We start from the raw sequence: 12288 nt of genomic DNA, 5'->3' as shown, positions 1-12288 counted from the left end.
CAGTTTTAGGATCGAAATGATGAATGTTTAATCCCATTGAAATGCATGGGCGTCGGCCAGGTTCGAATTAACTGAAAAAATTAAATTAACCGGAGTCAGATTATTGGAAATTTACTATACACCCTTTTTTGTTCTCGAAGAAGTTACCATTTTAATATGTAGTTTTCTTCTATCAGTGTGGCAATGGTGCTAAATTTAGCATTTGTTTGAATCATCCATTGTTCCAAGGACAAGCTACAAAGTAGGGGCACACTTTGAGACTTGAAACATTTGCACATATAAAGGAAGGGCATGTTAACATCTGTACAATTAACATAAGTTGGCTGTATTGTCTGCATAGCATGTGGTTGCTTTTTTGGAATGTGGTCTTTCTGTAAAACAAAGTTGCATTTGTTTCAAATAAATTGCTGAACCATTGCTTGTGTGTTTTCCTGTGCTCTCTGTGCTGATTGCGCTTTTGAAAGTGCAGTGAGCAACTGCAGACTGAAGTGCACAAGGCTTCACTTTATCATGCCAGGAAGCATTTTGGCTTGACAAAGGAGCCTTAACCCCATCCATGCACACACTTTTTTTGTATAAACACATCAAATGAAAGACAGTGACCTCTTCTCATGTATTTTATAGCCTGGCAGTGTTAAAGACAGAGTGAAGTTGTACAAATACAATTTACTGTTAAGTATTGCTGCTGAAACCTCATGCTTGTATATAGTATATGCATGCAGTGCTGGCTATGCCGTGGTAGAGCCGTGAAACAGCTTTCACCACACTGCTTGCTATAGCATTGCTGTGTTCTGCAACCTGAGGTCAAAACTATAAATCTCTAGAAGTTCAGCAGCACAATTGACAGCTATTTTCGTATGTTCGATGCACTCCTGGCCAGGGACTTTTCGTCCTGTAGGCAAAATCGATGGCTGCCTCGGACGCTGTTTTGGAAAGAGCGCAGCGTACCTCGAAAGCTTGCTCACAATGCTTCACCAGCAGGTTATGCCAGTGAGAGTGGAGGGGGGCACAATAATTTGACTTTACATGGTGCGGCGCAATACCTTAAAGTGCTGCTGCTTCTGGCTTCCATTTACTATGACCTGCTGGTGCACCTCAACATGGAGCAACCCCATTTCACTAAAATTCTGAATTCTACCAACATGGTGTGGTGTGGCTATTTATGATCACTGTATAAAACCGGGGCAAACAGCATGTCTAAAAAGTACAAAAGCTGGTATAACTGCAATGAATGACCTGCAGTCATCCGAAATGTGCAAAATCGTAAGAATTGGTCAAACTCAAACACTGCAGAGTTTAAGTAGTCCTGGCACAATTTTTTTCTTATGCGTGCTGTCATTCATTTAACTACACTACAAAACTTCAAATTCCTTCTATGCGCAACAAATATATCCTTAACGCCAACTTTTAAACATGTGCCAAAGGCTGCGTGGCCCCATAATCTGGTGACAACATTGCATGGTAGGTCACAAACAAATAATGCATGCTGCAGTTGTTCATCAGTAAGCCATGCCATTATTAGGTCATTGAAAACTGAGCATGTTAGGACCACTATGCAGCACAATATTGGTCTTTCCGTCTTGGTGCACACTGTGGAGTGGGTGCATGTTAAAAACCTCAGGCGATTAAAGTTAAGCCGGAGTCCGCAACTATGGCATGGCTCGTAATCGTATCGTGGTTGTGACTTATAGAACACTAGAATTAAATTTTAATTTAGATGTTTGAAAAGAGTCATAAGAAAATTTATTTAGTGAAGCAAGTCTTAGCACACATAAAGAATCGCTCAAAGCACATGCAGCTTTCAGTGGCATGGTGTGGTCATAAAAGCTGCCATTTGGAACCAGACTAATATGAAAAAATTCAGTCCAAAAGTTAAATGTCAGTGCTCCTTTACATGTAAACATGAGGGACACATCTTTAAAGGCATCATCTAAATCCTGTGGAAGTATCTATTGGTGAATATCAAATGGCCCTACATCTAAGGAAATTATAGAGTGTTATAACAGGAAGCCACAAGATTCTTGTTGTGCACCCTTCCTATAGAGACAATACAGGGCAGCAACAAAATAGTTGGGCCTAGTGAAGAATTCATTCAAGATCCTTGCCAATTTGGCAGGTTCACTATGATAAGAGATAATGAAGGCCAAGCACATTGAAATGCATGCTCAAACCTCATCAGCATTGCATCACTTATTTCAAATACTTTCATTTTGTCATTTTGCCAGATTAAAAGTTCTCAAAAACCTGCTTGACTGGTTTCAAGAACTTTTCGAGAACAGTTTGGTTCCATTCGATTGCAGCATTGTCAGTCTTTAGTGAACTAGATGCATCTTTACTGATATGCGATTAGGTAGGTCAAAGCAGATGCTGTCAAAGTGCATGTGCAAGAGTGTTTGGAGTGGGCATTCCTGGGTTATGTTGCCAAGAAGGAAGTTTTGAGCTTAATGCACACAGCAGCTATAGCATATGAAAACCAGCACTTTACTCATTTTTTAGATACCCCAGGGCTTGCGCTAATGCTGGTCATAGCCTATTATAATTTCTACCATATATTGCCCTTGTCATGACAAGTTATTTTTATTGTCCTACAATATATTCCCTCTGTGTGCAATCAACATCGCTGCCAAGGACAACAGAAACAGTATGATTGGAAACTGCAGAATTCTCCATCTGCGGAGGTGGCTGACTGATTGCCGTATTAGATGCTTTGTGAGCTGACATTGATGTGTAAACCTCAACTCATCTGCAAGCATACAAAATAGGCTTTGGGATACTTTTACCACAAGAAGAGAGACTAGAATGACTGTTGCCTGTGACATATGGCACATACCCATGACGAGGGATCGGCTAGGATTTCCCATGAATACAACATAAAATAGCTTTATATTCCCACTAACTTGATAGTACATAACACTGATATGTAACAAAAATAAACAACAAAGTAACTGAAAAATGAACAGGTCTACTACGATTGAGCCACAAGGGGAAAGATGGAAACATTTGTGTTAATTGCATGAAAAAAATGTGCCTAAGATATCTTCCCAGCAGCAACAATATGATCATGCACAAACTAGCATTGCTCTTCAGGCACACCCCAGGCTGCTCACACCATTATCTATAAGATTTGAAGCCCAACAGGCAAAAGGGGCGAATACATTCAGCATAAAAGAAGAAAGTTATTCTATTTCATATCCTCACATGAAACACAGCAATATTGTTACAAGCCATTTTCACACATTGAAGGCATCAGCAATGTGATGAAGACAATTGAAGCACGCATGTTCTTATTTCCATAGCAATACAAACCTACACTTGGTCATATGAAGGTGCATGTGCCAAATTCAACCGTGTAATGAGGCACATGGAACAGACATTCCAAGGAAGTGAAATATTTGTAATGCAGTTACTTAATTTGTCCAGTCAGAAGGGCAATGCGCTAAATACAAAAAAAGAAAACCTACAGGCCCACTATGCTATGCACACATTGAAGTTTTCGATAGTTTGGCAAAAGCAAGTCCACAATGACCAGGAAAAGAAGTAAACAAATTTCTTGAAGATGGAATGAAAAAGAAATGTTGCGACAATTGAGAAATGAGTTCTTTGCTTTCTATTGGCACATGGATAGACAATCGGTGGGCACAATTTGAACTTGAACTCATGGCTGTGTTGCAGGGGCAAATACTACTCATACTTCCGAGAAGCGTCGGTTACAATGCTAAGTTGGAAGGGAAACTTTACAAATACTGCTTCGGAAGTTCAAGCATCTGACCAGTAAGTAGTTGAGCATGACTAGGGGAAATATGATCAATTTCACAAATAGCACCATTCCAAAAGAACTGGCACACTGCATTGATTTCTCAGGTGACAACTATTCTTCGAAAACCCAGGTGAAAATTTCCAACTGGGAATGCAACTGGTTCCAGTTCAACTGGTTTATGGAACAATTCCCAGTTGGTCCCCATTGCAACTGGTCCCAGTTGATCCCCATTGCAACTGGTCCCAGTTGGTCCCCATTGCAACTGGTCCCAGTTGGTCCCCATTGCAACTGGTCCCAGTTGATTCCCATTGCAACTGGTCCCAGTTGGCCCCTTTGCAACTGGTCCCAGTTGGTCCACATCGGAACAGGTTCCAGTTCCTATTGCAACTGGCATCGATTGTGCAATAGAGGTAGTGAGCCATGGCCAGCAGGAACCACTGGTAAACGTTTACACACAAGTGGGATTCAAGCTGGCCATAGCTTGTATGCTTTTTGTGGTTGCCATCGCGTGTCGCAAAGAACCAGCCGATTCAGTGAACTTTATGCAGCCGAAGCAGCTTGGTGTTGAAATTGGACATTTATTGGGACACTTGAGCTTGTGTTTAGCGATGAAACATCTTGAATGCTCCCTTGATGACCTTGCACACGTTTACACATTTCGTAACTCTTGCACATCACCATCTGAAAGAAATATTTATATGCATTCAGTAAAAAGGCAACCACTTCGTACAAGCAATTCTACTTATACATCATACAGACATGTGTATCAGTAGTGTATGCACTTCTGCTACACGTTATTATGCAGAGCTACAGATACTTCTGTGTGCTATTCAAAGCACAAGTCTTGCACGACACTGGTTCGTATTGACACGTGAACTTTTCTCGGTAACTGCACTCACCCACTGGCCACTTAAGTTTATCGCTCTGCACAAGACGCACCTGCATGGCTGTAGCTTACTGGAATGCTATTGTTGACTATTTGTTGTGTATATATGTTATCGCTGAACCTAGAGTAATCAGATTGTATGCGCGACACGAACTGTGTAGTACTTTCTGGAAGTAATGCGGGCACCATCGTTTACGCCGGAACCTACGGCAAGTTACGTGAAAAAAAAAACAAAAAAAAACGACGCGTCTGACTCGCAGATAATGGGGCTCAAAAACAAGCACCAAGCTCGCAAGCATTGATGTGTACAAACGTCACGTAGTAGAACACTCGAGTCAACGACAATGTGCTGCAGTATTGACACCTTTGTGATAAAGAACCACTTGCACTCGAAACATAAATAAGTTCAATATATAATTACCTCCAAATGGCAGAATCAAGAGCAGGGAAAAGTGCGCACGTCAATCCAAACACGATGGGTCCACAAAGCCGCGTAGTCGGTGTTAAAACAGGTGTCATCCGTTGGCCTGTAATCATGCCGTCTTCCAAAGGTGAAAATGTCCAACACTAATACTACTTAAATGAGGTTACACAGGCAATGACACCACAGGTTCCTCCAGAAAAATCTTTTCAGCTGCGCACGCCTCGCTCCATGTCTCGCTCGAATAGCTTGCTGTTAATATGGCTGCCGAACTACGCCGCACGTTTACACAGTTTCGTATTTGTGATGAAGTTTCTCGCTATTAATAAATATTACGCTATCTATGTGAGGTAAGAATTTTATTTCACTTTTATTTGACATAATTTAAATTTATTGCTATATAATTATTATTGTTTGAGCCATAGAGGTTTCAGCCGATCATGAGAAGATACGCAACTAATGTTTCTTTTTTTTTCAAAATGGCGGTTGTTGTGGTCATGGTACAGTGGCTAGTCATGGTAGAGCACTGTCGGTGTAAGCATCATAATATTATTTCACCGTGTGGAAGACTGTACTAGACTAGCCATGGACGCGTAGTAAGCGTGCGTTATGTAGCTCTATGCGCTGCTCAGCATTTTCTTTTCCTTTTTCTCTCTTTTTTTGTCGTAGGGAAGTAATATCGCCGTGCTGCAAACACCAGTTGTTTCCACCAAATGCCATACAGCTCACTAGCGCTTAGCTAGGCAACGACGTCAGCGGCACAAAGTTGGTGCAACATTACCATAACACCGCGATGTCGGTCAGGCACGCAACGGTAACGTCATGAGACGAACCAATGCCTCATTAGACAACTAAAGACTAGGGCCAACATTCACAAATTTAGTGCGTTGAAACTAAAGCACGCGTACGTGTCAAGGCAATGTGCTCCACATTTACGCAAGAGGATCCTGCATGATTCAGTTATCCATATAAATAAATCTTGTGTCGGATAAAACCCATCTCTAATGTCGCACTCGTTGCAGCATATCGCTTAACTCAACTTTTTTATGTTAACAGTTGTACGAGTACAGATCCCAACTACTAACCAGTTGCTACTATGCAACTGGTCAAAGTTCCAGTTGGAATCCAAATGGAACCAGTTGCTTCCAGTACAGCTGGTTCAGGTTCCAGTTGGATCCCAACTGGGACCATTTGCTTCCAGTACAACTGGTAATGGTTCCAGTTGCGTTCCAGTTGCATACCAACTGGGACCATTTGCTCCCAGTACAACTGGAGATGGTTCCAGTTGGATCCCAACTGGAACCAGTTTCATCCCAGTTGGTTTCTAACTGGGACCAGTTGACCTGTAACTGGGACCGGTTGGTTTCCTACTGGAACCAGTTGTTCCCAGTTAATACCAGTTGGAACCAGTTGGATTCCAGTTGAATATTTTCACCTGGGAAGCCTCTGCGCGCGTTAATACAACCTGAGGCAGCTTAAATCTAGGTCACATGGAATCGAAAAATACAGCAGCGGGTGTAACACTTAAATTTGCTATCTCGCCAACATGAGCGAAAACTTCAATTTGACAAGGTTTGCTCGAAAGGAAAACCAGTTGCGTGAATAAAAAAAAAAAAACATCTGCACGGTCAATAGACACTTCATCGATATTTGAAGCAGATCGTTAGTGGATATCAAGAAATGTGCACTGGATAAGAGCGAAACATCTAACCGACTGACTGACGGAAGTAAGGCTCACAGGATAAGTTTTCTCTATCTGCACCGATAATGCAGCACGTATTGTGCACCATCGCAGCGACGCGCTATTTATTTCAGGACCACGAAGAACAAGGTATTCACCTAAGTACAGCGGCGGTTTACCTGTCGGCAAGCCCCTAACTCGCATATGACGAAAGCAAATGTCACGGAGTCCAAGCCCACGATTGCTCAAGTCAAACTGCGCTCGCGCGAATATCGCGCACGTTATACACTCTCGACACGCACAAAAGCGCGCCAAGTGCGCGCAGAACGTCTTGCAGCCACGAGACGGTCATTTGCGGAATCGCCAGCTGCGAGAGAGAAAATCTGGGGGCGTTTGCGCCCTAAGTTTCTCCCTTTGCCTAGGTACCACGGAGGAGAAGTTTCTTTGCTCGTTTTGTATGCGTTTGTCCCTAGGCGAGCCGGCATTCTGCCATGTGTCGGCTGGCGATTCCTTCACGTCGATGTCTGTGTTCTTGACGAAGCCGTGCGTGCCGTGCGTCGTCCACAAGTTCTCCTCCTGCGTCTCCGTGGATGTTGCTGGTAGGTTTGTTGCACTTTTTGTCGCAACGGTAACATGCGTAACGGGCGACGGGATCAGTGAATCATTGATCAGTGAACCTGTGATATCGAGGATCAATCGGACAACTTTAATGCCATAGCATTTCGCCGTGTCCATCATGCGTTGGTTGTCAGTGCATACTGTACCCTTCAAGAGATTCGCGTGAACATGCATGTCTGCATGTTGAAACATATTTAGCACCCTGTAGCTAGGAAAAGCGAAAGTCGTTATGCAATTTATGGTCGTAGACCACTCTAAAAGGTGATGGCGGCCGCAGTGTTCCGACTGGTGTTATAGAAGTGGCGGGGTGCTTTTTTCGTCCCGACGATATAATGGATTTTCACCAGTACTGCGATAGGACGGTATACGTCACCGGCAAACCGAGCCCTCACGAGAGCTCCTGAGCTTACAATGACGATCTGCCTAAATGTACGTCCGATCCTGGCCACGGCGGCCGCATTTCGATGGGGGCGAAATGCGAAAACACCCGTGTGCTTAGATTTAGGTGCACGTTAAAGAACCCCAGGTGGTCGAAATTTACGGAGTCCTCCACTACAGCGTGCCTCATAATCAGAAAGTGGTTTTGGCGCGTAAAACCCCATACTTTAATTTAAATGTACTACGTCCGACGTGCCTGCTTCGCTAGCTCTGCGGCTCCCGCTTACCGATTTATTGCACATGGTTTTGCTGAAGAACCTTTATTTATATCGAAGGGGATATGCCAGTGGTCTACACTATGGCCCCTACTTCTCGCCCTGGAAGAGACACAAAACATCTTTAATGTGACGAAAGATGGCTCATTAAATCAATAATCCGCCATCACCAACTCGGCACGAGCGCCGCACGGGCGAGAAAGTCTTTCCGACGTACACCCACTTTAGCAGTACATTTCAACTCGACATAGGTCACAGATTTCCAGAAGCACAGGCTGGTACACTTGGCTCACTGTAGCCAAGTGTACCAGCCTATTACTGCCATTTTTATGAGACACCTGCTGCTGCTATCCCTTGCCACAACTGCGCGTTCACTTCTTTAACAGCGCCAGGACTGATGCTTGGCATCAGTAGCATTCGTGACAGAAAATGCTTGCTCTTTGGCAACTGATGACCCAATTAATTTGCTACTTTCTTCTGAAATTTGCGCTCATAAGTGCTGCTCTTGTCACTGTCAAACTGATCTCCTTTGTGTGATCCCTTGTACTTTTTCTGTACCCTTCTCCCTGCACATGCTTGATCACTTTTTGTTGCTCTTCCCTGTCGCCATTCCTCTACAGTGGCACTGTCTTTTGCTATATGTGCCTGGCTGTCTATTGCTTATGCCGCATGTTCACTGTAATGATTTCCTTCGCCAGATACGTGAATTATTAATTGCTAAAAAAACTTTTATCTGCAGGGTCTCCTGGAAATTCATCCACAGCTGGAAACCAATATTGTGCTTCATCCCAGACCACAGCTTATCTCCACATCAAAGCCTTTACATCTCCAGTCTCACTCACGTTCGCTCTGAACAGAAAAAAAAAACAGTTGCTGCACTTCACAAGGCAAGAATCCATCTCATCATTTTCTCCTGCGGGGGGGGGGGGGGAGGGGTATTCTGTAAGAGTACACCTAGTGGGCTGTCCATTTCGGCCACTGCTGATTGGATTCAGCTGTGAGAGGAGGAGACCAGCAGCCCTAGCCAATCAGTAGCGGCCAAAATGGACAGTCCACTAGGTCGGCTCTTACGGAATACTTCTCCCCACCCCCCTGCTCACCACATCTTGCCTGCTGGGTTTCTCTTGTCATGTATGACTTCGCACATACTTTTCGTTCATGTTCTCCTTTCTGCTTTGTCACTACACCTAAGCTTTTTTTGTCGTTGTTCAAGCAATAGCTCTTCATTGCCATTGCTATTTTCTCGGCCTTCACGTATTCTATGGCAGTCACTAGCGTCATACTTACTAATCAGTGCGGAAATAACGGAAGACACACAGAAGGGCACAGGACGAGGGCTTTCTAATAACTGAAATTTATTGAACACTAGCATCAAATGTCTCTTACCTTTGGTTGCTCCATATAACTTGCTAAAAATGCAATAGAAATTTTTATCATAGGGCATTCAATCTTGGAGCATATTTAAATTATAGCTATTTGCTTTGTGATGAAATATTGCTTTGGTAAAAAACAACTAATTAACTTGGCAAGTTGTTTCCAAAGACTGCATCCTTTGCATGTCCAAATGTCCACACCTTCCAAGTTCCTAAAGAACTTCACAGCTTCAAAGGCTTTTGCTTCATAATTTTGCAGCTTAATTTGGCATTTTATCCCCGTTGTTCATCTCGTTAATGTGGCTGTTGTGTGACGGTACCGAGCTTATGACTTAGACCTTAGCATGAAGCAATGCTTAAAAACTGTTGTGCTCTTACACGCTTTATCAAATCACTGCTTTGTTTTAATGTTACTGGTGCTGTGGCTTTGGTGTTGGCTGCGAAACCCAAGGCCGTGGGATCAAATCCAAGCCCCTGCGGCCACATTTCGATCGGGGCAAAATGCAAAAAATGCTGTGCGCCATGTATTGGGTGCACGTTAAACCCAGGCGCTCAGAATTAATCCAGAGTTTCTCACTATTGCATCCCTCATCATCATTTAGTGATTTTGGCATGTAAAACCACTGAGCTTAATTTTTAAGTATTGTCTTTGCCCAGTAAAAATCTAGATTTTGGACGTCACTGCAAATGTAACCAATACACAGATTTAAATACTTTGTCATCTAAAGAAGAATGGGACACTATAAAATGCAATAATCACCATTATGTGCCTTGAAGCCAGAACAATATCGGCACGCTAGGAAGCACCATCGCTATTGCCTGTTGCTTGACGACTCCAATACACCTCGTCACAGTCAAACAGAACAGCTTTCACCTCCAACACCCGCCGTGGTGGCTCAGTGGCTATGGTGTTGGGCTGCTGAGCACGAGGTCGCGGGATCGAATCCCGGCCACGGCGGCCGCATTTCGATGGGGGCGAAATGCTAAAACACCCGTGTGCTTAGATTTAGGTGCACGTTAAAGAACCCCAGGTGGTCAAAATTTCCGGAGTCCTCCACTACGGCGTGCCTCATAATCAGAAAGTGGTTTTGGCACGTAAAACCCCAAATATTATTATTATTATTTCACCTCCAACTTTTGTCCACTCTCCTTTGCCTGTTGTCTAATAATCTCGCCAAATTCTATGGATGCTATCCTGTTCTCCAGCTGTGAATTGTGGTTGAACCACTTCAGATGTCTGTTGACTTGTTTATCTGACACAGTGAAGTAAAAGTGTAGTGCAGTGATGTTGCAGTGATACTCTTGCCAGAATAACCTACTTTTCATGAAACCAGTGTAGTAGTCAGAAGACTGGCATTTATGCCAGCTGCATTGCCAAGCTCCTGCACAAGAGCAGCGCTTAGCATCTGAGCATTCGCATCATTCTGAGTATTCTTGCATATCATTTGTGCTCGTTAAACCTTGCTACAAGACATTAATTTTCAGCAGCCAAGCCTGACAGTTCTGGTAAATTTTTTGTGCTCTGAGCTGGTTTGATGCAATACTTTTAATGGAATTTCTTTATTGCTGTTTATTATGTGGTCAGTGACAGGATTTTTTTAATGCAAGAGTTAAATGGTTCTTTCAGTGAAAAAGCCGGCAGCATCTGTAGCAGCAAAACGGTGCCTAATTTCCCGTTGACTGTGACACCATGTGAGCACACGAGGCGCGCTCATGACACTAGCTTGCACTTGCTGGCTCGTGTCTCAGCAGAGGAACGCGAGCGAAGGGGAACATCTGCTGCTGCGCTACTTCGCGAGGGGAGAGTGCATTGCTACGACAACACATCACCTTCCCTCTCGCAAGCCTGTGTTACCACCTGTTCCTTGTCTACTCAAGCTCTTGTGTGTGTTCTAACTGCGCCTCGGTAAGGCTAAATCAATATATGCCAAGCGTCTTAACGTGCCCGCTTGCCTGCGAGGAGTTCATATCTCGGCCTGCTCAGTGGCGTTCAGTTGGACATTAAAGTATTCACAACTCATAAGAAGTGCTTAGGTGTCCTCGGATTTTCTTCGTACTTAATGCACAAACTTTGAAGTCATTTTCCATGGCGAAATTAGTTAAATATCATCGTCCCTTGTCTGCTGTCCGTCCTTTGTGTGAGCCTTATACATCTTCGCAGCCACTCCTGTCATGCACAGTAATTTGTGTACTTGTGCTTGATTCTTCCATGGCATATGATTAATTAATGCATTTTATTTGCATGATCCAACTAAACATGATCTCAAAAAGCTTCACTTGACTGCTCACTTGTCCCTGTGGCTACATTGTGTGGATGTACTATCACCATCAAATGAAATGCAAACAGCACAGTGCGTGCCTGTAGCATCACTGAATGTATAGTGCACACATTTCAATCATCACCCTCACAGGCATGCACATCTGGTTTCACAACACTGTGCAATGATGTTCGCCCTATACTGAGATATTTTTATTTCTGTTTTGCTTCTTGTTTTCTTAGATTTTTGGGTTTTTTTTTGCTTTGAAATAAGAGGAAAGCATAACAGAAAGAAAATTTGACTGCATTCAATGTGTTAGAAAATGTTCACTTCAATTTTTTTTCTCACACTTGAATCAAAAGCAGTGTGGCAACACTGAGTCTTGATGAAATGAATTGGCAGCCTCGGAAACTGTTCCCACTGGTAATCGAAGCTGATCTTGAAGGCCATGCTTTGGTCTACTGCAAAAACTGGAACTGATTTCAGGAGCTGGGAAATACGTTATGGCCCTCATTCATTGTTTTGCTTTTGCATCTTGGCAGTTTGCTGCTGCTATTTATAGCACAAGTGAAGGAATTGTAGCACAAGTAACACTGACACCTGTGCTGCCCTTTTTGGTGCCAGAGTGTGTGAAGGAAGGC

The 12288-nt window shown here is 43.4% G+C and overlaps 2 long non-coding RNA genes across 2 annotated transcripts; one reads left to right on the top strand and one right to left on the bottom strand.

Annotated features, from left to right (window-relative positions):
* Positions 1-4315: 4315 nt before the first annotated feature.
* LOC139052753 (uncharacterized) lies at positions 4316-5508 on the bottom strand. The gene is made up of 2 exons (XR_011510046.1): positions 5065-5508; positions 4316-4438 (listed from the first exon to the last, which is right to left on the bottom strand). It is a non-coding gene; the product is annotated as an uncharacterized lncRNA (long non-coding RNA).
* Positions 5509-7096: 1588 nt separating this feature from the next.
* On the top strand, positions 7097-11713 carry LOC139052751 (uncharacterized). The gene is made up of 3 exons (XR_011510045.1): positions 7097-7344; positions 8756-8903; positions 11017-11713. It is a non-coding gene; the product is annotated as an uncharacterized lncRNA (long non-coding RNA).
* Positions 11714-12288: the final 575 nt, after the last annotated feature.

This window comes from Dermacentor albipictus, unplaced genomic scaffold (assembly GCF_038994185.2).
Source record: "Dermacentor albipictus isolate Rhodes 1998 colony unplaced genomic scaffold, USDA_Dalb.pri_finalv2 scaffold_32, whole genome shotgun sequence".
NCBI lineage: Eukaryota > Metazoa > Arthropoda > Arachnida > Ixodida > Ixodidae > Dermacentor > Dermacentor albipictus.
The sequence above is the reverse complement of the archived record's forward strand: the minus strand, read 5'-3'. Positions and strand labels throughout refer to the sequence as shown.